An 18,181-nucleotide genomic window follows, 5' to 3' on the forward strand; every position below is an offset into this window, starting at 1 on the left:
ACAGCTCCAGGTCTTGTACTAAGTCCTGGCAATATGGCATTAGGAGCTCAGTTTCTGGAGTGAAAAAAATGCCTGAGTTTGAATTTCATCTCCCTTACTTACTAGCTGTCTGACTTGAACAAGTTATTTAATTCTCAAACTTCAGTTTTGTTATATACAATATGGGGAGAATAACAGTACTTGTCTCAGAGGCCGTCACAATGAGTGCATGCCAAATGCTTAACTAACAGCCAGTATACAGCTAGCGATGAATGAGTACTAGTTATTACTGTTACTTCATGCCATTGTGTCCCTATGTGATTTCTTCTGATTAGAATGACCTTTCTATCCTTGTCTCTCTAGCAAACACCCACTCTTGTTTCTGTTCAACTACTACTTACTCAACTCCTGCTTTCTCTGAGAAGCATATCGATCACCCAGGCCTCTTGGTCTCCTAAGCACCATGAGGTGTTTTGCTTTGTGTTCTCAACCCTCTAACTCAGTTCTCAGTTCTCAACTCTCTAACTCAACCCTTTAACTACAGTATAAAAGTGTTAAAATATATGCCTTTTTTGATACATGGGGAGGGAAGGGCCGCCCGTACTTACTTCTCTATCCCCAGAAGATACACCAGTAATGCTATAACTTTTGTGTGAGTGTGTGTGAGGAAGATTGGCCCTGAGCTAACATCTGCTGCCAATCTTCCTCTTTTTGCTTGAGGAAGATTGTTGCTGAGCTAACATCTGTGCCAATCTTCCTCTATTTTATGTGGGATGCCTCCATAGCATGGCTTGACGACCATTGCTAGGTCTGCGCGCAGATCTGAACATGGGAACCCCCCGCCACTGAGGTGGAGCATACGAACTTAACCACTACACCACTTGGCCAGCCCCCTATGACTTTTAATCTTCAATTGACTGGTTGAAAGAATGAAAGAATGTCCAAGTAACTTCATTATATAGCTCCCAAGGATCATTCTCATCTCTTTAGATAGATTTAAAGTCACATTAAAGGACAGGGGATTTTCAGAGAAGAAGAAAGATAATCTTTTATTTCCTCAACTACAATTTACTGGAGGGATGGAGGAGTAGAGAGACAGTAATCAGAGTAAAGGTCTACGTGTTCCCCAGTCCATACAGAGCGCAACCATCTCCCCCAGCGGGCCCCAAACTGTTAGGCAACATATTCCTGTGTGTGTCGTGGTGGGTGTGTGTTGTGATGATGTCCTTGCACAAGGATGCCTGTGGAAGTGAGAATCATGCCACAGTTCCAGATCAGAGGAAGCTGCCATCCAGCTTGGGAGACAGGCTCTTCCACAAGGCTCTTCTTTATAGTTGGAGCACAGAAAACTGTGCTCAGCTTTTCTTATTGTAGGTTTCCTAATATGTTGGATCATGACAATTTTGGGATCTATGTTTACCAGCCAGTTTGGGGCAATGTGTTAGGTTAAAAGACCTACTGTTTGTGACTTGGAAGCCTGGGTTTCCCAGGCCTCTGCAAACAGGCAATCCTCTGAAAACAGCTTTTGTCTATCGCCACGCTGCAATCACTTGCCTCATTGTTGAAATGCAGTTTGAGAAGAAAAAAAAGGAAAGAAAGAAAGAAAAGGAATTGTCATCTGCAGCTGCAAACTCCAAAATCTTCTGGGGCTCATGACACGTCAGAATTGCTGAAGCTGTCGGAAGAATCTTTTCTCTTTGTGTGTGGACTTTTCCACCTTCAGTTCACTTCTCAAATCTTCTCAAAGCCAACGAAGATTATGCTTTTTGTCATATAAACCATATCACAGAATCCATCATTTTTAGCCATGAAGTCAATTTTTCAAAATAAATCCAGCCAAGTTTATCAAATTACTCTACTGATTGCTCCCTTATAAATGGTTTCACATTTTAGCAAATAACTTTGAATTTTTGAAGGCTATTAACTGATATCTCAGCATAAGCACTAGCCAAAATATTGTAATTGTACACCAGACCCTTCTTCTCGCTGCCATGTTAATTGTAGATTTCCCCAACTGAGAGCCTGTGGGTGGGTCTCTGTCCCGGAAGCCTCATATGTATCAGGACGTCTGGTTTGCTAACCATTACGCTGCCTTTCAGAGGCAACTGACTGCAAACACTTCTCCCTGGGACCCCCCATTCACACGCAGGGTTGCTTAGACCTGGCACTGGCTGGCTACGACGTACGGAAAGCGTGCAAAGGAGGGAGCTGAGCTGCTGGCTCGGGTATTTGTAATACCTTCGGGCTGTGGCAAGGTGATGGTTCTACTCACGCAACCTGCACGTTATGCCAACTCACTAGTATTTTTTATAAAAATTATGAGGTTAAAAAATGAAATGCTGTGTTGGGGAGAATATCCCTGCGAAGTTCAAGAAAAATGGAGAGTGTTTGGATAAGTGTGTTCAAAAGCACAGAGTCCTCGGTTGTCCTTCATGCTGTGCAGTTTGCCAGGATGGCTGCAGACGTCAGAACCCACTAGGACGATATGCAGTGAGAAGAAATTTACTTTTATTTAACTGAAATATTGACTTTATTGAGCTAAAAATATAATTTTAGACAAATAAAATTGGACTTATTTTCCATTGCTCTATCTGTATGACATTGGACAAATGATTTAAGCTTCTTTCTCCTCACTTCTCCCACCTGCACAAGGGAATAATTTGTCCCCCTCAAGCCATTAGAAGGAGCAGGGAGAGAGGCGAAGATGTCCTACCTGGTGTCTGTTGCACAGCAGTTCCCTAAGAATGGTGTCATCCCTCACTGCTCAGAAATTCTACCTCGTTACATAGAGGCATCCCCGCCACTTGATAGTATGTGATAAACAATTTAGGATAGAGTTCTCTGAAATGGCCTAAAGTAAACCAGGGCAGAGATGTGGGGAATACTGAAAATGGTGGATCCAACGCAGACACAATAAACATTTTCCACCCTCAATTAGCCATCCAATGCAGAAATGAACACTTCTCTCTGAGGATAAGCCTAGAAAATAATTTAAATAGAAATAACTGTGAGCTGAACTGGAATAGAGCCACAGAAATTACCACAAATACTCATCAAAATAATAGAAATCCCAGCACATAACCTACTACCCTAACAGAATTCAGAGAGCTGTCAACTAGAAACATTGTGAAATTTTTCATTGAAAGCGTTGAACAAGAGTGTTTTCCTGATGTCTGTGGGTATTCAGGGGAACCACTTGGTACACCTTTGCAGAGAGACATTTAAGCAGTAGATCCCAGAATGGGACAGATGACCCACGGAAGGTGATGCTAAAGCCAGCTCACACCTTGGTTTCTTGCACGCTATTACACAGAGTTTTTGTCTTCTGGTTCCATGATTTCGGCAATAAATTCCATGCCATTGCATTTTTCCTTGCCAATTTCCCCCAAAACTCAATGTCCCTCAACAGATGAATAAAAAAATTGTGATCAAATACTATTCAACAGTTAAAATTAACAAAGAAGCACTATAGGGATCAGTAGAAAAAAATCTCTAAAACATCCTGCATCAGCAAAAAAATGCAAACGCATTGGAAGAAAATACACATGCAGTGTGATATCATTTATAAAAAGTTTACAAAACTGCAAATTATTTTTAAATTTCTCTTGATAAATAGTAACCCTTTAAGCACTTGCCTAGGAGAATAAACACGGAATGAATGAGAGTGGTTGTCTCTGTGAGAGAATCAGGAGATCGAGTCTAGGGATGGCAGACAGGGGCCTCACCAGCTGTTGAATGTTTATAAATCCACAAAAAAGTCATCTGTAGCAAGTATGGCACAAGGTTGTCGTCCAATAAAGTTGGGAATGTTACATAGGTGGTCATTATTTTATTCTCTGTTTTTGTCAAAATGTTTATAATATTTTATAAAACAAGATAAAATAAATAATATTATTTTTAAGGAAAGAAAATTGAGGTTTTTGTCTGCTAAAAGAAGTATGAAAGTCTCTCTTCTAGTCCAAGCTCTTTGCTGCCAGCTGCACCGTGAATATAGCACATCGATGGGAGCCGTGCTGAATTGACTTGGAGGCTGCCCTTTGCCTCCAGAGAGCATATTATCCACTCAAAGTCGGTACACATTTCTGTTGTATTCAAAGCTATGTTTTAGCATGACATTTAAGATCCTTTATGATCCAGCTCAAATCTTCTTTTGGTCACCAAGTCCTATCAATTGTCAACATCTGTTATCAATCTCTCATCAGTTTCATGGAACTGGTCACTGGCATCACAAACTCTCTTTGATACTTTTGTACTTTAGTCTGAAATATGCTCTTCTATTTCTCTGTCACTTGAGCACTATTCAGTGACAGGGCCAAATTACATATCAGCCCTTCTGGAGGGACAAGGGTAGCTGGGTTCTTGCGTCTCAGTGCAGCCCTCGTTGCACAAACATGCAAAAGGGACCTTAGCTCAGGATGCTCTGGTGGTCTGCTCACTCATTCCTCTACTCTCCTACTGTCTGCTCTGTGAGATCCTCATCAATAGGGCCTTATTGATCTGTTTGGGTGCAGGTTGGCCAGATAATAAATGATTATGAAATACTGAACAAAGTAATGTTTATGTGATATATTACTCGTGTTTTGGTGACTATCCAAAAGGTGATAATTCTAGAGACTTACCATTTCATACATCACCAACAGATTTCAATTGAAAAAAAAATGTGTGTTTGAACGAGTTCAAGCACTGAGAACAGAAGCAGGTACACAGTGAGCCCGGTGTCGTGGAAGGGTTGGTGTTACTGGTCCATCAGAGCCACATTGTCATTTGCTCAAATCTGATCTTGGAGTGCCCCTCTGGGCCCTTGGAAAGCTTTAAAAGTCCCTGCTTTTTGGTGCTGACCCTGAATGCCCCATCTATTAGCAGCTGTGTGAGGAGAACAGTGATTCCGAGAGCAGATTTTGGAGGCAAAGCTGGGTGAGGCTGGGAGATGACGGATCCTCCTTACAACTCCGCTTCAATCTGTCCAGCTTTGATGGTAGTACTTATCTCCGAGAGTTATTTTGAAGAAGATTGGGACAATGTAGATGAAGGCCCTAACATCGGCATCACTCATCAGTGGGGGATAAGGTGACCAGGCCCCAGGTCACAGTAATTCCACCAAGCATGGGTAAGGAGAACAGCCCAGCAGCAGTGGCTTGCTTCTGGCATCAATAAGTTTATGTTTCTCACTATTTTGAGAACTATGTCCTGGTGGAAATAGTACTGAGCTTAGACTTAGGGGTCTGGGTTCAAATTCTTGCTCTAACACAAATGGGGACCCTTTCGTAGAGTCCCTTAAACTCTCAGCCCCAGTTATTTTAATTGTTAAATGAGTATAGGTGACCTACTTCTCAGAGCGGCTGTGAGACTTAAAAGAAAAATTCTCGGTAAAGTACCCCCAGCATGTCAGTACCCCGGTTAGAGCCGAGTTTACATTAGATGAGTATTAGAGCATCTTCTTTTTCTGTCCCACTACTGCAGATTAGTGAACAGGTATTTGTTGTCTGTGTTTTCTGTGCATGGTGCTGAGCTGGGAGCTGATGACACAGGGGCAAATGATACAAGGCTGTTCCTTGCCTGTTGTCCTTTAATCTATACACAAAGCGCTAAACGTTTTCATTTGACCTACTTTCATCTAATCCTTAAAATAAATTTAAAAGACACATTATGAAGGCTACCAGAGTGCCTTGAACATAATAGGTGCAAAATAAAATAGACTTCAAAATATGTATGGAGAATTCAGAGACGAGTAAGAAAATCTGTTGATTGCAGTTTTCTAAAGAAAGACCATTAAGCCTTTCCCCAAATCAGCTGTCGGGCTCACACTGTCCATCCATCCATCCTTTATTTCTTGGACATGGAACTCTCCAGGCAAGAAGACATGTGTAGTCTCTTGATCAGGTAATGGAGGTCCTGCCCAGCTCAGGACTAGGGTTGTCTGTGCTTCTGCTCCTCCACTCAGAGCTAATAAATGTAACTCCTCCCTCTCCAGACCAGGTTTCTCTCCACACCCCCACCCCGGGAGATGCCTGGCTGGCTATGCAAGAAGGGTGTGCATTTGGCAGATGAAGTTGGGGCTACTCAGCGTCCTTAGTACTTCGGCCAATACTTCGGGGTGAGGCTGTAGGGTACGAAAGTTCTAGGTTGGGAAGAAAGCTGCAATTCTGAGATGGGAGGGCAGAGAGCAGTGCCCTCTTGGTGTCCCCTGAGCTTAAGCTGAGAGAGGCTCTGTCTGTCGCATGCCTGTGACTGCATGAGGAGAAATTCGAGGTGCTGGTCCAAGCGAGCCCTCCACAAGCCGGGAGGAACTGACACCCTGCACCCTTGCAGGGTGCCATGCCCTCGGCTGCACCTGGGACTGTGTAGGTGTGTTTTTCTCCTCCTGTTGATTTGGTTACCGAAAAGAGCTTTTGATGGAGACCACATCCTTTTACTGAGTATCAGGAAAGTTTATTAAAAGTGGCTCAGAGAACACAATAAAACCCCCGACGATCTGATTCACCTCTGCTTGCCTCACTTTCCTTTCTCTGTCACCAAGGTATAAACACACCTTCTGCAGTCAGCTGCACTTTCCAGCTTGAAAGGAGATTTCAGAAAGCGAGATAAGATAAACAGGCAATGGTGATGAGAAATCAGAACGTATAGAGGATTCTTTTTAAAAGATAGGCTGAATTCACAAAGTATACGAAAGTATCACTGCTGGGCTACAGATACTGATGTGTTTTAACCCGTTCTGTGGTAACTACCAGGAATATACGGTCTAAGGTGGCAAACAGCTTCCAAAGACTCCTTCCCTTTCGTTCAACAGTGTGTGCTGGGGACTGGGAAAGTGGTCCTTGCTCCCTTCCCCTTCACTTTGTCGCCCTCCTCTGCTCTCTGAGGTATTAGTGTGGCTGTCACTTCCCCTTGGATGGTTTTCCCAACTTCCCAAATCTAGGGGAGGCGCCTTCTCTCATCCTCAGAGTTCCTCTGTGTCCCTTACCTTTGCAGTGACCCCTGTCACTACTGCCAGCCCCTTGTCCGTAACGTCCAGTAGGGTAAGCCCAGTGAGGACACAGACCATTTCACCCTTATTTATCAGTGTGTCCCCAATACCAGGCAGGCCACAGGGCACACAGCAGACTCTCAATCAGTGTTTGTTAAATGAGCAATGTACAAGTAAATCCATGAAGAAAAAGCTCCTCGGTCCAGAAAACTTAAGTCTCAGGTGAGGCTGGAGAGAGGAGAGACAGATAGCAAAACAATGATTTTAATATACAAGCATAGACAGCCAATGGAGCACAGTGACTCGCTGTGGGGCAGCTGGCGGAAGACGCACTGCTGGACTCTACCGAGTGGAGGAGGCCAGGCTTGCGAAGGCTTGGGGAGGTGCACAGGGGCAGATCACGGTGGCAAGAGGGTAGAAGTGTATTGTAAGCAGAGGGAATAGTATGTGGGTGGGCATGAAAGAGTAAAGGCTATGGGAACTCTGTAACTATAGTGTATTGATCCATTTCCCATTTTACCCTTACGACAGCCAACTGAGGTGATAAGGCATATTTATGAAATGTGGATTAAGAGGTCACGTGTCAAAAGTTACATGTCTTGGTTAGGTGGAAGAGGCAGAAGAGGAACCCACAGCGCCGGCAGTTGCTAGCTGTGAGGCACTGAGTAAGTTACAAGCCTCAATTTCCATATCTTTAGAACATGCAAGCTAATGCCTAGTTCATAGACTTGCCTTAACAGTTAAATTAGGAAAGAAACCTAAGTCCTAGGATCATGTGGTAGGTGCTCAGTAAACGTTCTTCCTCTTCTTTTCTCCCTCTCTTCTGTATTCCAGTCACATCCCTTCCATCTGCCATTCTTGGTGCTGTTTCTTCCCTTTTTGCTTCGCTATAAGGCCCAGACTGAGCCTGTTTGTGGCGTGAGTCCGATTCCTGCTTGCCGTGGAGCCGGGCTCATGCCCTGGCCCTGAGCAATCTCCTTTTCAGTCCAGATCCTCAGTGCCCGCATGGTGATGTCGCTCCTTTGTGGGTCCCCTGGGCCTCTCTGCCTCTTGAGTTGCCACTTATACTTCCGGAACCCGGTCTCTGAATTATGCATCTTTATGGTTCCGGAGCCTAGCATTTAATAGAGGTTTAAAAAATGCTTGCTGCTGATGACATAGCCTTTCTTGAGCCAGAATTACAGAACAATTCCAGCGTCAGGGCGGAGGTCGGTGGCCCTTCCTGTGATGGTCAATTGTGAATGGAGCCACCAGAGAGCATGGCCTGTTGATGCATTCAAGTCAACAGAGAAGAAAAGTCCCAGAGGCATAAACACGTCTTCTTTTAAAAAAACTATTTTTAAGGGGAAGGACTTTTGGAAAACGTCATTCTTTGGAATCAGCTAAGACATTAAGTACACACAGCTGAGTCATTTTAAATTAATAAAGAGCAGACATGGGCAGGGACACCAGTATTTGTAAATCGTCTACTTCGTGTTCGGCACATTGCCTTCCATATATTATCTCACTTAATCAATATTCATCAGATGTTCTACGGAAGAGACCTATTTCATACATCCAGTGACAGAGCATCCTGAGGTAATATCAGCTGATACAAAATCACTTTCTGACAAGGAATTAAATAACCTACAAAATGAAATGTTCATTGCACTAAGGAGGTTTTGTTATATAATGTGGGAGTAAATAACCCCCAAATCTCAGTGGCTGAAACCACAAAGGTGTATTTTTTTGTTCATGTTATAGGAACATGTTCATGTTACATATCGGCTGAGTCAGCTGCTGCCCTGCCCATTGATCACTCCAAGACCCAGGCTGAAGCAGCACTTCTGCTGAGAGGGATGCGCCAGTCTCCCAGCAGGGGCAACACCGTGGCCACATCAGGCCAGGCTCTCACAGCTTCTGCCTGGGCATGGTCCACACCACGTCTGCACATGTTTCATTAACCAAGGCAAATCCCGCAGTGGAGCCCATGTGAGAACACTCTTCCTGTGGGGAGGGGTGAGGTCGCTGTAAACCACAGAGCTGTGGACATGATCCTTCAACAGGGGAGGGGAGTAAGCATTTTGGAAGAATATTAAATCTTATGGCTGACGTAAGAAGCAGTGATGTCTCCTTTCTGCTGGTGAAAACCACATGCCGTTAAGTTCTACAAAGTGCTCCTATGCATTTTGCATTCTACAACCAGACCCATTAAGAGGCTGTAAAAATTTGTCAGGAAAAAATTGTGGAGAGCCTGAATTAGAGCAATAGCAAGGGGAGGAAGAGAAAAGGACGGATTTGAGAAATATTTAAGATCTGTGATGATCAATCATAATTCATAGAGGGGAAGTTGGTAGGAGGCCAAGAAAGGAGTGGAGAATGTCTTCAGGGTTTTGGAGTTGTTTACTAGTCATTTGAATATGGAAGGTTTTGTGAGAGTGGGAAATAAAAGAGTTCACAATTTAAGGCAATTGGATCATCGATAATTCTTTGCTGGTTTATTTGATTCCGGACTACCATCACTATTTACCCGTCTTTCCACAAGAATGCAATTTCAATAAAGGTACATATAGCAGTCACTTCGCAATCCATGTTCTCATAAAAGTTTTGGCCACTGGCTTCACTCAGGAGAGAGTGATCATTAATGGTCACAGCAGGTGGGGAAGCTCCTTGCACTGGCGTCATCCAAGTGGACCTGAAGGTGAGGTGAGGTGAGGTCCAGCAAGTCCACCATCAATGGAAAGCAGTCTAATAGCTGCTTAAAAATGGCAGATCGCTTCTTAGACAACAATCTTCAGTCTCACCAAAGGCACTAGTATCTCGTAACTAAAACAATGGGCAGGATTTGGAGTTTTAAATGATGCAGAAACATTTTCTAATTTTACTGCCTACTGAGGTTAAATTTGGATAAAAAAGTGACAATAGCATCGCGTGGATTAGAACGGCAGTCAGGGTTTGTCAGGGCGGTTCTTTTCCCTTTTTTGCCCCCTGAATCTTTCCCTCTAATTATAATTTGCTAACATTTCCTATCAGAATGAAACCAGTTGGGATCTAAGCATTTGCTCAGGTGAAAGATGAGTTTTAAATTAATTTCCCTAGAGAAATGAAGGTCTCTAAAGGGGTCATATTAGCCATAAAGGTTGAATCGTGTGAAGGTATTTGAAACCCCGGAGCCGAAACAGTCCTGGAAACAAAGGGAGGCAATGATTTCAGTTCCTGTCAGAGCAGCAGGAGAATGACTGACCTAATGGGGTGAGGAGACTTGGTTTTACAAAACTGAGCAGAAGGATTGAAGTCCATTCCAAATTCTATCAGAAACGGGTAATTTACTTTATAAAAATCTTTCAGGGTCTCCTACATTAGACAAGGGTCTATGTTAGGTAATGGGCTACAGAGATGAAGGCAGGACTCTGCCCTCAAAAGTCACAGAATTTATTTTTGAAGGCAAAGTATATAAAAAAATCTTCATACCTCGTAGAACTAGGTAACAAAGGATGTTTTAAGTGTTTATGCATTAATTTATATGTTCATTCCTCAAATATTTTGGAAGACTTACTATGTCCAAGCACTATACTCCACACTCAGGACACAGCATAAATAAGCTGAGCCCACACCCTCACCTGGAGGCATGTGCTTATAGCTCAGCAAGATAATTGCTAGCATAGAGGCATAAGTGGAACACTATTAATGAGTATAGTATGTGTTCTGATAACAGAATGAGCAGGATTTTGTTTCACTCTCACCATTATTGTTATGATAAGCATTAACTTAAATTTGCTGGGATTTATTTTTCTTGTTTACAAAATCAAGAATATTTTACTTACTTCAAAGAGCTAGTCTAATAATATAATAAGATTGTATACACAAAATTCAGGCACAAGTCAATGCACTAGGAGAAACTGCATATGGCAGCCACAGTAGCATTGCCATGGAACCAGAAGAGAGAGCAATCCTCCCTTCTTACTGGGTTAAGGCAAGGCATCATGAGAAGAAAAATAGCATCACACAAAAAAACTAGGATTGGAGGGCATTTCTCTCTTTCTACTTCCTTGTAAAGTCCAATATCATCATTTAATACTCATGGTGAGTATTTTCCTCCCTGGGAAAACTCTCTTCCAAGAATAGTCAATCGCCCCCTCCATTCTCCCTCTACTGTACACATAAGCCTATTATAGCATTTGTCACACCCATTGCTAGGTGGCTACATGTGTTCCTGTCTTATTAGCCCATAATAGTTTTTGGGAAAAGGAACCTAGCTTTTGTCATCTTTGTGTCTCTCACTTCTGGCCCAACTTAGCATAGTATGATGCTTGTTGAATAAGCTATCAGGGAGCTAGACTGTCAGCGAACTTTCTGGTACCTAAGGAAAGACTGTATCACAGGAGGAATAAGCACTGGCAACGTTTCTCTTTGTGCTTTAGGAAGTGTGCTGCACCATCACTGAAAACCACGGGCACGCTCTCTGTTCATGACAGATGCTTCCCTCAAAATTCTATGTTGAATCAAGTATTAGTTAATTGATTCTTACCATTGTTGACATGTTAGTCTTACAAACACATATTTGAGCAGGCCACTGTTCTTGAAAGTATCTATGTAGGATCAAGACAAACTACTTATCATTTTTTCTGAAGACTTTCCAAAACTTATGCTGACCTATCTTCACTCATCACCTGAAGGTCTTCCCACGTGTCTCCCGCCCCTCTCTTTCCTGTGGTTTCCAAAAGGGCTGTGTCCTTTCAAGTGCAAAGCTACGTCAGAGGCGTGAAAAGGCTACTCTTCTTTCTCTGCCTGATATATCACCAGTTGGCTTTCAAAATCCATTCCAAACAAAATGTCTAAGAAATTCCTTCACGCAGAATTAGCCACTCCCTCCCTTCAGAACCCAAAGCTTTTTCCTTGTCATGTATAATATTGTTTCCTTCATGGTTAGTTACATCAACTATGTTATCAGTTCTTTGAGGCAGAACATGGTGTTTTGGTTTTCATTTACCTTAGAGCCTAGTGAAATGCATGGCTCATATTAGATACTCAAGAATGTTGGCAGAAAGGGAAGATAAAAAGACAGAGGTATGGAAGGAAGGAAAGAAGGAAAGAAGGAAGGAAGAAAGGAAAGAAGGAAAGAAGGGAGGGAGGAAGGGAGAAGAGAAGAAAGAAAGGAAGAAAGAAAGGAGGGAAGGAAGGAAGAAGGAGAGAGAAAGAAAGAATGAAAGAAAGAACAAAAGAAAGGAGGAATAGAGAAAAGTGGAGCGAAGAGGAGAAGAAAGGAAGAACCATTCGAGGAAAACTTCCATGAATCTGTGATAACAGCAACAGCACTGGTGTAATTTTTTTGTACTGACTAGCATGTACTGAGCACCTCCTGTATTCTAGGCATTTTGTTAGAGACTTCATATGCATCATCTCATTTGCTCCACACAGTTCCCTTCATTTAATAGATTTGTGAGTTTAGAATTTACATCTCCATACACTTTTCATAAAACTTAAGGACTGTGTCTAACTCAACAGGCAAAAAATTTTGAAGAGCAATGATTACCATGTGAATGCTGCTCATATGCATACATGTTTGCCCATTCAGCTAGTTACTTCTTTGGGGTACTTTTCTGGAAGTTAAGTGGCTGTTTAAAAGGTGTGAACATCTTTAAGGCTTTTATGTATAAACTGAAATAGGCTTCCATAAATGTTTAACCAACAGTGAGAATATAGAGAATTTCTGCACAATCACAAACCCTGAGCACTTTCAATTTTTAGTGACAATGATTTATTCACATTTAATTTAAAATTACTCTTTCATAATCAGATAATTATTATACCTCATTGCATATTTTATGCTTTTAAGATGAACAACTTTTTACATCTGTTGATCATTCATTTTTCTCATTGTGAATTATTTTTTATATTCTTTGTCTATATTTTATTTTATTTCTCTTTTCCAATGTATATACTATGGATTTTTTGATGTGTACTTTGCAATTTTTTTTTCACAGCTTGCTATCTAACTTTGCTTAATGCATTTTTGACATATAGATGGCTTTTAAAAATATAATTAGATCTATCACTTTGCATTTGCTGTTATGCTTACAAATGGTAAATCAATTCAATTTTAGATCCAATGATGCAAAAAGCTACGCTAGGGAAGACTTACAAAATATTTCATTTTGAGATGAAATCTTTAGCTATTGACACATGTCAGATGGTGTCAAGGTATGATGAATTAAAAGTGCCATGAGGAGATGAAGTGGGAAATGGAAGCCACACTGAGCAGCAAGGTTGTTCAAGGTCAAACTCAAATCCCACCCCAAACAGGAGTGAAGTCAGTTACTCAGAATTCTGCTGACCCTTCACTATACTGGGCACCCTGTCTTTGTCTGCAAAAACACCAGATTTTAGCATATTAAAATTGACATTTCCAAAGAACACAATTTGCTTAGATACAGTGCTTTTTGCCAGTGACTTCAAGCAGAGATTGTATGGAACTAGAAGTTTGGAAACCGGGAAATAGTTTCTATTTTGCTTGACATGGGGCCTCAGATTATTTTATTTCTCAGCAAACAGTTAAGCCCTAATCATCCCTGGGGTCTTAATCTGTGAACTTTCTAAAATTTATACTTTAAATAATCTTAAAACACACACAGTGTAATAACACCTCTTCTGTGACCTCAGAGAATGAAGGAAATTGGCCCTGGGTTATTCCTCTGCATGCTTCTGCCTCTCCTGAATGACATTGCTTTGAGTGGAGTGCATGAGTAGGGCGGAAGAGAATGGCTTTTGGAGCCAGAATCATTTGAATCAACTTACTTTCACCTCTTGTGATCTTGGGAGGTTGCCTAAACTTTCCTTCAAAACTCTCTTTCATCGGAGGCAAAGATATTGTCATGAAAATGTTAAATGAGAAATGTCAGATGCTTGGCACATACTGGACGCTAAGCAATACATCTTGAGGTGCAGCCTTGCCAAAATGAAAAGAGCATGCAATGACCTGGGTTCTACTGGGATTTACCCTACGCTCTCAGCCTCAGCCTTTGCACCTATAAGTTTGAGTAAAACAATGCCTACCTTGTAGAAATGCTATGGTGAGTAAAGGAGATTATGTACACTTCTCACAAATCCCAAATGGATTTTAAGTCCTGCTATATCATCCTCCTGCATTTTTCTAAGTAATTTTCTCCCTCACTCACCAAGACAATTTCATACTTCTACTCTTTATTCTGACCTTCAGCAATAACCTGTCCCCTTCTCCACTGCCAAATAATAACCTCACTTCTTATTTCCCTGATGAAGCAGAAACAATTAAATGAGAACTAAATCATCTTTCTGACTTCCTAACTACCGGTCCACGGCATTGGCCCCCACGCCCTGCCTTGTCCATTTTTAAACCTGGATTTCACCACGAGTGACCTTTCCTTTCCCCATCTAAAGGCAACTGCTCCAAATATTTACTAAATCTGATTCCCACCTTCCTAATGAAAGGCTGTGCGCTTCATTCATTCCCTTCTCTTCTGCATCATCAGGATTTCTTTCCCTGATGGATATTCCCATCAACATTCATAGTGCTATGTATCTCCCGTCTTAAACCCACACATATATTCCTTTACCTACATCCTCTCTAGCTAAAATGATGCTACAATTCCACTCACCTTTACAATGACACTCCTAGAATGGACTGTCTGTATCCTCTGTCTGCACTTGCTGTCTACACTGAAACCTTTCCAGTCAAGGCTACCAGGGACATACTTGTCCAAGCTACAACTGCATATGGACTGGAAATATGTGATGGCTTCCTACCAGGTCTCCAAGCTCTTATGTTTGCCCTCCTGCAATTTATGACCCAAAGAGCAGCAAACGATCTTTTTCTTTTTCAATTTTTAAGAATTTTTATTGTGGAAAACTATCTGTAACATAAAATTGAGCTTAGTCACCATTGTTAAGCGTGCAGTGCAGTAACGTTAACGACCTTCATATTGTTGTGCAGTTACCATCCTTCATCTCCAGATCTTTCTCAACACCCCACACTGAAACTGTACCATTAAACAAACTCTACATTTCCTCCTCCGCCAAACCTTTGTCTTCTTTCTGTCTCTATAAATTTGACTGCTCGAGTTATCGCATATAAGTGGAAACATACAGCGTTTATCTTTCTGTGAATGCCTTATTTCACTTAGCGCAATGTGCTCAAACTATATCTATATTGTAGCATCTATCAGAACTTCTTTCCTTTTTAAGGCTGGATAATGTTCCATTGTGTATATGCATTTATACACCACCTTTTGTTTACCCATTCATTTGCTGATGGACAGGAGTTGCTTCCATTTTTTGGCTCTTGTGTATAACGCTGCTATGAACATGGGTGCACAAATATCTCTTTGATGCCCTGATTTCAGGTCTTTTGGGTACATATCCAGAATTAAAACTCCTGGATCATGTGATGATTCTGTTTTTAACTTGAGAAACCATCATACTGCTTTCCATTATGGCTGGGCCATTTTCATTCCCACCAAATGTGCTTAAGGGTTGCTATTTCTCCACAAATTCACCAACAGCAAATAATCTTTTGAAAGGATGAGCTAGATCAAAGCCATCTCCTCTTAAGAAAAAATGCTTAAAAATTCTCATATGTATCAATATATGTGTGTGTATATGTACATATATACATTTTCTTTTTTATTAGATTTTATTATTTTTTCCCTTTTCTCCCCAAAGCCCCCCCTGGTACATAGTTGTGTATTTTTAGTTGTGGGTCCTTCTAGTTGTGGCATGTGGGACTCCACTTCAGCATGGCTTGATGAGTGGTGCCATGTCTGCACCCAGGATCTGAACCCGCGAAACCTTGGGTCGCCAAAGCGGAGTGTGTGAATGCAACCACTGGGTCACGGGGCCGGCCCCTACATTTTCCTTTTTTTAACAAAAGTCTGCATGATCTGCCCTGTACTATACATCCAAGCTCGCTTGAAGAATTCTCTCTTCCCTTTTTCTCCATACTCAAGCCACGCTAGTCTTGGTTGTGATCTGCAAACACTTCCGCCTCCTGTCCCACTCAGGCTCTTTACACTTGCTGTGTCTTCTGGTTGGAGGCTCCTCCAAAAAGTCTTCAATTATTCAGGTTTCAGCTTAAATGTTTCACTTTTATCTAAAACATTGGCTTTTACCCTAATCATGCTTTATTTTTTTCCTAGTAATTGACAATAAGAGAAATTACTTATTTAACGGCAGATTCTGTGTTGTCTGTCTTCCTCACTTGGGTAAAAGCTTCAGGAGAGTAGGAACATTTTCTGTTTCAGATGCCACTGTATTTCCTACCACTGGAACAGTGTGTGGCATAGAGTAGATAAACCTACCTCAGTCAAGGTACATTGTATGTTGAAAAAACACACATAAATAATAGACGATAGCAATTTTAAATATGAAGAAAATGATGAAGATGATGATGATGATGGTTTTGATGATGATGATAATGGTTTGAGCTAGTCACATCCTACCATTTCTTTGGACAACCAAGAGAGGTGCAATCATTGTGGAAAGAGTAAAGTGTTTTCACCTCCATTTGAATTTATAGGGGAAATAAAGCCAAGATAACAGAAAGTAAAAACAAATTTCCCTGAAATTATGCAACTCTTATTTAGATAAAAACTGAGGATGCATGGGAGCTGAACTAGAGGAGAATTTACAATCTTAATGTTGAAAAACTCATAGTAGCTTCTAAATGGTTGTAAGCAAGGAAAAAGCCATCCATCTGAGCCGTGGGCTGGAGGGCTGTGCTTTGCAGGTTGCTCCCAGCAGGCCTGGGTCCGATGCACAGGCTGGCTACCTGCTGAAGCCCAGCTGAGGTGATGAATGCCAAAGCTCAGGGCACATCCAAAGGAACAGCCTGAGAGCAGTGATGCCATAAATCACTGACAGGCCCATGCAGGTGCAAGCCAGGCTATTTGATTTTGATTGCTTTTTCACTCTAATAGTCAGTAAATAAAGTCATAAAATTAAGGACCTGGAATAACTTGAAATACCAATGCAAAATTAAGCATCAATGTGCTCCTGTCCTCATCTTACTTCCTTTTTATATTCAAAAATCACCTCTACATCTTGACCAGACAAAAAAAATACAAAGATGGTCTGAGAATACATCACACTGATCAAAGTGTGCTCCAAAGGAAGAGGGGAAAAATAAACTCACCATTGCTCATTAACAAAAAAGCATGACTTGTGTGTACTTGACAGAAGTGATTACAACCCTTCTATCTTACTTTTATTTCTGTCAACTTTTAAATTTCTAATTTATGTGGAACAGTTAAGACAGCTTAGTGAAATATCAAAATCTATATGCTCATGGAGACTATGATTTCTTAAAGCATAATTCTTTCACATTCACTTTTTTTGTGGGGGGGTGGTGATGAGGAAGATTAGCTCTGATCCAAATCTGTTGCCAATCTTACTCTGAGGAAGATTCTCACTAAGCTAACATCCATGCCAATCTTCCTCTATTTTTTCTGTGTGGGACCCTGATACAGCATGGCTTGAGGAGTGATGTGTAGGTCCGTGTCTGGGATCTGAATCCGCAAACCTCAGGTGGCTGAAGCAGAGCGTGTGAACTTAACCGCAACACCACTGGGCAGGCTCCTCACATTCAACTTTTGATATTACATTACATATACTTCAGCTGTTGACATAGGGACCTTATAATGTTTTTGGTAGCTTCTCTACTGGCTGCATGTTGCCCCACAATTCCAGCAGGAATTTAACTAACAAGCATCCTTTGAAGTCCTACTAATGTGGAAAGCAGATTCCTGGGGTGTGAAGGGCATATAAAGACCCCTAAAGCCCTTTGAAGACCTCATCCAATGAAATTCTGGAAATAAACGTGTGACATATGTCAGAAAGAGTCAGAGGAAAACTTAATGACTACCTATGTATGTTTCCTTCTTCTCCTTCTCTTTCCTAGAAAGGTCTGTACACCTGGTTATTGAGACTTCTGTTGTCATGATGGGAAGTTTCCTTGCCAGGGGAAACCTAAGAAGCTGGTAAGGCTGGATTGATTTAAAATAAAATGAAGAGAGGTTCATTCAAGGTAGCATTGTAAATTCATTCCTTGAGGTTTCCTCTCTGCTTGAAACACAGAACAATCTTAAATAAGAGACAGAAAGTGGAACTCTGAGGAAATGGAGATGATGTGGGGGCAGAAGAACATGCCACATATCAGAAATGCTGTAACATTCTCAGAGGAAAAAAAGAATATCTTGTGTCCACGAGAAGAGAATATGCTGCATTCAC

This window comes from Equus quagga, chromosome 5 (genome assembly GCF_021613505.1).
Source record: "Equus quagga isolate Etosha38 chromosome 5, UCLA_HA_Equagga_1.0, whole genome shotgun sequence".
NCBI lineage: Eukaryota > Metazoa > Chordata > Mammalia > Perissodactyla > Equidae > Equus > Equus quagga.